Below are 7137 nucleotides of genomic sequence, written 5' to 3' on the forward strand. Positions count from 1 at the left end.
AAACATGCTCCAATGGGTAAAATGTCTGGTGAGTATTGCAGGCCGTGGAAGAACTGGGACATTTTCAGCTTTCAGGAATTGTGTACAAATCCTTGCAACATGGGGCTGTGCATTATCATGCTGAAACATGAGGTGATGGCGGCGGATGAATGGCATGATAAATGGACCTCTGCATCTCGTCACGGTATCTCTGTGCATTCAAATTGCTATCAATAAAATGCAATTGTGTTTGTTGTCCGTAGCTTATGGCTGCCCATACCATAACCCCACCGCCACCATGGGGCACCCACACACACAATGCCATACACGCTGTGTGCCATCTGCCCGGGACAGTTGAAAAGGGGGTTCATCAGTGAATGGAACACTTCTCCAGCGTGCCAGTGGCCGTCGAAAGTGAGCATTTGCCCACTGAAGGCGGTTACGATGCCGAACTGCAGTCAGGTGAAGACCCTGGTGAGGATGACGAGTATGCAAATAAGTTTGCCAATTGCACGCTCCCTCAAAATTGGGACAACTGTGGCATTGTGCTGTGTGACAAAACTGCACATTTTAGAGTGGCCTTTTATTGTCCCCAGCACAAGGTGCAACTGTGTAATGATCATGCTTTTTAATCAGCTTCTTGATATTCCACACCTGTCAGGTGGATGGATTATCTTGGTAAAGGAGAAATGCTCACCAACAGGGATGTAAACAAATGTGTGCACAAAAGCTTTGTGAATATCTAACATTTCTGGCGTATTTTATTTCAGCTCATTAAACATGGGACCAACACTTTACATGTTACGGTTATATTTTTGTTCAGTATATGTACAACTATATACAGTTGATGCCAAATATATTAGTACTATATTAGCATTTCTCTTAAATAAGTCCCTGTTTCTTCTAAAATACTATTTATGTGTAAATTGAAATATACATTTGGTCTTCAGACATAGTTATTGGATTTTTAGCATTTCAGAACCAATTTAGGTTTTTGAAACTTAAGTTTATACTTTTTATTTATAATAGGGAAATTATTAACCCCCAAGACTCCACACAGATTTTGGCCAAGTTAACTGCTGACAAACACTTCTTGTAGCCATCAAGGAGCTTGCAGCATCCTTCTACTGGACGTTTGGATCACTCTTCAGCCGCAAACTGATCCAATTCTGCAATGTTTAAGGATTGCTCTCAACCATCTGCTGTTTTCAGATCTTATCATAGGTTTTTAGATTGGATTCAACTGTGACCATTCCAGAACAGATGGTTACAAGAAGCTTTTGTCACCAGTTATCTCAGGTGAGGGCTGTGCAACCAAGTATAACATGATGACCACACCACCCACGTTGCTTGTGCGAGCGTTGCAAAATAAATGTACACACGTTATTCACTAATTTCATCCAAACTGCTTGCGCTCATCAACGAGCGTCTACATAGCCAGGCGCTAAAATAGAACTTGATTTTATTTTTGATGCATGATGCTCTGCAAGCCCCGCCTCTCTCATCTGCTCATTGGTTTTTATGAGCATATACCCATGTGGGTGATCGAAAGATGAACTGAGGTCCCTACTCCAGTCCAGTTGGTGGCCGTAATGAACCTTAACGTTGGTTGTCAACCGCCATTTAAAATCTAGAGAAAAATAAGGCTGAAGGAGGATAGATTACTAGAAACAAACTACTTTTCCCTTTTTATCTGTGGATTAATTGTTGGGGTAGAGAACAAAAATTATTTTGTGTGACTCAAAATGGCTGAAAATTCTACAAAGATCCTGAAAAAAGGACCTTGTGCATTTCAGGTAAAATAACAACACAAGGTTTATATCCCAGGACAAATGAACTAGCAACAGCAAGCTAGCTAGCTAAACGTCCATGAATGTTTCATGTGTTTCGACCTGTCCCAAAATGAATATAGTTGCTTCAGAGTTAATATTGATATTTCAAACTGTGAGTCCCAATCTCCTCTGATGTGGATGGACAAAACCAACATGCGCGCAATGGCGTGCCCTGTCTAGCCAGCATATAAGCTCTTGGGTGCTAATTTTTTGTCCATGCCATTTGTTTTTCCATTTCTAAATTAAAATGGTAAACTTATGTTTTAAAAAACTGCTTAAAATAGTTTCTATAATGATGTCGAAAATATAACAATGTGGACCAAAACCTTTTTAAATTTCAACTTATTTGAGAAGAAATATAAATGTCCAAGGGTGCCAATTTACTTGGCCATCACCGTATATAGCATAACTAGGTTTGCATTCAACATTTAGGTTTTGTCTTTGTCTTAGTAGGACAACTAATTTATGTCAATTGTCTGCCTCAACACTCATAAATGTAAAGCCAAAATTAGGATTGCGTTTATATTGTGTAAAGGAATGTTATCATTCGATTGGTTAATGATTATCATAGCTTATGAATTACAACATGCAAAGGTCAGGTGTAGCATGCGACCTTTGATCAAGGACGTCTATTCCTTAGTTTGCCTCATCATCTTTTATCCCTGTTTATTGTGCTCCCGAGTGGCGCAGTGGTCTAAGGCACTGCATGTCAGTGCTAGAGGCGTCACTACAGACACTGTTTTGAATCCAGGCTGTGTCACAACTGGCCATGATTGGGAGTCCCATAGGGCGGGGCACATTTGGCCCAGCATTGTGATGGTTTGGCCAGTGTAGGCCATCATTGTAAATAAGAATTTGTTCTTTGCTGACTTGCCTAGTTAAATAAATGTTTAAAGTAATCTTATACAGCCTTGCCAAGGCTGTGACTAAGGTGGTAGTTTCACCTGATGTTAGGCCTACATTCTTGGCTGCGGACCATTATTGTGTCCTCTTTAATCTGCCTCAGTGTCTCCCCCACTGTTGAACATGTACAATGTTAAAATTAAGTGCTTTGTAATATCAAAACTAGAGGTGTGCCGGGTGGCACAGTGGTCTAAGGCACAGAGATTCTGGGTTCGAGCCCAGGCTCTGTCGCAGCTGGCCGCGACCAGGAGGTCCATGGGGCAGTGCTCAATTGGCCCAGTGTTGTCTGGGGTAGGGAGGGTTTGGCCGACAGGGATATCCTTGTCTCATCCTGCACTAGCGACTCCTGTGGCGGGCCAGGTGCAGTTCAAGACTGTAACTACTACCAATTGGATACCACAAGATTGGGAAGGGAAAAAGGGGGTGAAAAAAAAATATATATATAAATGTATAACAAAAAACGGATGGCCTTGAGATAGAAGCTGTTTTTCAGTCTCTCTGTCACAGCTTTGATGCACCTGTACTGACCTCGCCTTCTGGATGATAGCGGGGTGAACAGGCAGTGGCTCGGGTGGTTGTTCTACTTTATGATTTTTTGGGCCTTCCTGTGACATCGGGTGGTGTAGATGTCCTCAAAGGCAGGTAGTTTGCCCCCGGTGATGCGTTGTGCAGACCTCACTACCTTCTGGAGAGCTTTATGGTTGTGGGTGGAGCAGTTGTCGGACCAGGCGGTGATACAGCCCGACAGGATGCTCTCGATTGTGCATCTGTAAAAGTTTGTGAGTGTTTTTGGTGACAGGCCAAAATTCTTCAGCCTCCTGATGTTGAAGAGGCGCTGTTGTGCCTTTTTCACCACACTGTCTGTGTGGGTGGACCATTTCAGTTTGTCCATGATGTGCAAGCCGAGGAACTTAAAACTTTCCACCTTCTCCACTACTGTCCCGTCGATGTGGTTAGGGGGGGTGCTCCCTCTGCTGATTCCTGAAGTCCACTATCATCTCCTTTGTTGTGTTGACGTTGAGTGTGAGGTTATTTTCCTGACACCACACGCCAAGGGCCCTCACCTCCTCCCTGTAGGCCGTCTCGTAATGGTTGGTAATCAAGCCTACCACTGTAGTGTCGTCTGCAAACTTGATGACTGAGTTGGAGGCGTGCATATGAATAGGGAGTAGAGGAGAGGGCTGAGAACGCACCCTTGTGGGGCCCCAGTGTTGAGGATCAGCGGGGTGGAGATGTTGTTTCCCACCCTCGCCACCTGGGGGCGGCCGGTCAGAAAGTCCAGGACCCAGATGCAAAGGGCGGGGTCGAGACCCAGGGTCTCGAGCTTAATGACGAGTTTGGAGGGTACTATGGTGTTGAATGCTGAGCTGTAATCGATGAACAGCATTCTTACATAGGTATTCCTCTTGTCCAGATGGGTTAGGGCATTGTGCAGTGTGATTGCGATTGTGTCATCTGTGGATCTATTGGGGCGGTAAGCTAATTGGAGTGGGTCTAGGGTGTCAGGTAGGATGGAGGTGATATGATCCTTTACTAGTCTCTCAAAGCACTTCATGATGACGGAAGTGAGTGCTATGGATCGATAGTCAGTTAGCTCAGTTACTTCAGCATTCTTGGGAACAGGAACAACAGTGACCTTCTTGAAGCATGTGGGAATAGAACACTGGGATAGGGATTGGTTGAATATGTCCGTAAACACAATCAGCCAGCTGGTCTCTGCATGCACTGAGGACGCGGCAGGATTTCTTATAAGCGCCCAGATTAGTGTCCCGCTCTTTGAAAACGTCAGCTTAGCCTTTAGCTCGATGTGAATGTTACCTGTAATCCATGGCTTCTGGTTGGGATATGTATGTACGGTCACTGTGGGGACGACGTCGTCGATGCACAATGCCATTGGATGAATCCCGGAACATATTCCAGTCTGTGCTAGAAAAACAGTCCTGTAGCATACCATCTGCGTCATCTGACCACTTCCGTATTGAGTGAGTCACGGGTACTTCCTGCTTTAGTTTTTGCTTGTAAACAGGAATCAGCAGGATAGAATTATGGTCAGATTTGCCAAATGAGAGCTTTGTATGCATCTCTATGTGTGGAGTAAAGGTGGTCTAGAGTTTTTCTTTTAAAAAATCTTCTCTGGTTGCACATGTGACATGCTGCTTAAAATTTTGTAAAACTGATTTAAGTTTGCCTGCATTAAAGTCCCCTGCCACTTGGAGCGCTGCTTCTGGATGAGCATTTTCTTGTTTGATTATGGCCTTATAAAGTTGGTTGAGAGCGGTCTTAGTGCCAGCATCGGTCTGTGGTGGTAAACAGATGGCTATGAATAATATAGATGAGAACTCTCTTGGTAGATAGTGTGGTCTACATCTTATCATAAGCTATTCTACCTCAGGCAAGCAATATCTCGAGACTTCTTTAATTTTAGACATTGCTGTTATTGACTAAAACACACACACCCCCACCCCTAGCTTCTTCGCTGTTCTGCCGGTACATGTAAAATCCCGCCAGCTCTATATTATCTGTGTCATTGTTCATCCACGACTCAGTGAAACATAAGATATTACAGTTAATGTTTTGTTGGTAGGATAATCGTAATCGTAGGTCATCAATTTTATTTTCCAATGATTGCATGTTAGCCAGTAGAATGGATGACAGTGGGAATTTACTCGCTCGCCTACGGATTCTCAGAGGCAGCCTGCCCTTTTTTATTTTCTTCATGCAAATGACAGGAATTTGGGCATGTTCCCAGGAAAGCTTCTTCCAGTTTGTGGTGAGTAATTGTTGTTCTGATGCCCAGAAGTTATTTTCGATCATAATAGATGGTAGCAGAAACATTATATATACAGTAAGTAAAAAAAGAAGTTATAAACAACGCAAAAAAACTAACAAAGTTAGTTGGTTAGGCGCATGTAAAATGTCAGCAATCCTCTTAGGCGCCAGTAGAGCTCCGAGACAGGATTGTGCCTCGGCATAGATCTGGAGAAGGGTACCAAAACATTCTGCAGTATTGAAGGTCCCCAAGAACACAGTGGCCTCCATTTTTAAATGAAATAAGTGTGGAAGCACCAAGACTTCCTAGAGCTGGCCTCCCTGCCAAACTGAGCAATTAGGGGAGAAGGGCCTTTTTCAGGGAGGTGACCAAGAACCAGTTGGTCACTCTAATAGAGATCCAGAGTTCCTCTGTGGAGACTGGAGAACCTTCCAGAAGAACAACCATCTCTGCAACACTCCACCAATCAGCCCTTTACGGTAGAGTGGCCAGACGGAAGCGACTCCTCAGTAAGGCACATGACAGCCCACTTGGAATTTGCCAAAAGGCACCTAAAGGGCAATGACCATGAAAAACAAGATTCTCTGGTCTAATGATAACCAATATTAAACTATTTGGCCTGAATGCCAAGCGTCACGCCTGGAGGAAACCTGATACCTTTCCTACGGTGAAGCACGGTGGTGGCAGCATCATGCTGTGGGGATGGTTTTCAGCTGCAGGGACTGGAGCTGAAACGATGGAAGGGAAAGATGAACAGAGAAAAGTACAGAGAGATTCTTGATGACAACCTGCTCCAGAGAGCTCAGGACCTCAGACTGGGGCGAAGATTCATCTTCCAACAAGACAACGACCCTAAGCACACAGCCAAGACAATGGAGGAGTGGCTTCGGGACAAGTCTATAAATGTCCTTGAGTGGCCCAGCCAGAGCCCGGACTTAAACCAGATTGAACATCTCTTGAGAGACCTGAAAATAGCTGTGCAGCGATGTTCCCCTCCAAAGCTGATAGAGCTTGGAAGGATCTGAATAGCGAAAAGCGCTTTTATTAATAAATGTGATCTAGCAGAGGTAAATGGCAAGTACGAACCATGTATGCTGTCTATAGTGCTTATAATTGATTTAAGTCAACATCTAAGTATTGTTATTGTTATGGCAGTATTGTTTTTAAAAACCCAATAATGTTGTGGGTCCATCAGACCTGCGAACATTGGGTGAATAACAAAAACATTACCACCACACGTTAAAAATGGAAAAAGTGTCTCCGCCAACAAAAGTGGTGTGAACAGTTTGTGTCGTGGACGAATGGGTCCTGAGGTGTTTTTTTACTATGCCAATAAATGAAAAAATCCATCTTGAGCTTTGCAACATAGAACATTTGTGTGACTGGACCGCTGACGTAGTACCACACAGCTTTATATTAATAATACAGTATCCAGATACCTTGCTTTTGGTTAAACAGTAATTAGCTGAAATGAAGTGATTACTTATCTCCAGCTTTTGGTTATCATATGACCACTTCCTAGCATTAAGAAAAAGTATAAGATATCAGAGGATGAAGTGATTAAACTCTGTATGTGAAAACAGGTTGTATCTCTCCCAAACTGAAATGCATAAAAATTCAACACTATAAATCAGGTCATGAAAACATTAGCAC

Source organism: Oncorhynchus mykiss, chromosome 9 (assembly GCF_057628025.1).
Source record: "Oncorhynchus mykiss isolate SJ-2025 chromosome 9, ASM5762802v1, whole genome shotgun sequence".
Taxonomy (NCBI): Eukaryota; Metazoa; Chordata; class Actinopteri; order Salmoniformes; family Salmonidae; genus Oncorhynchus; species Oncorhynchus mykiss.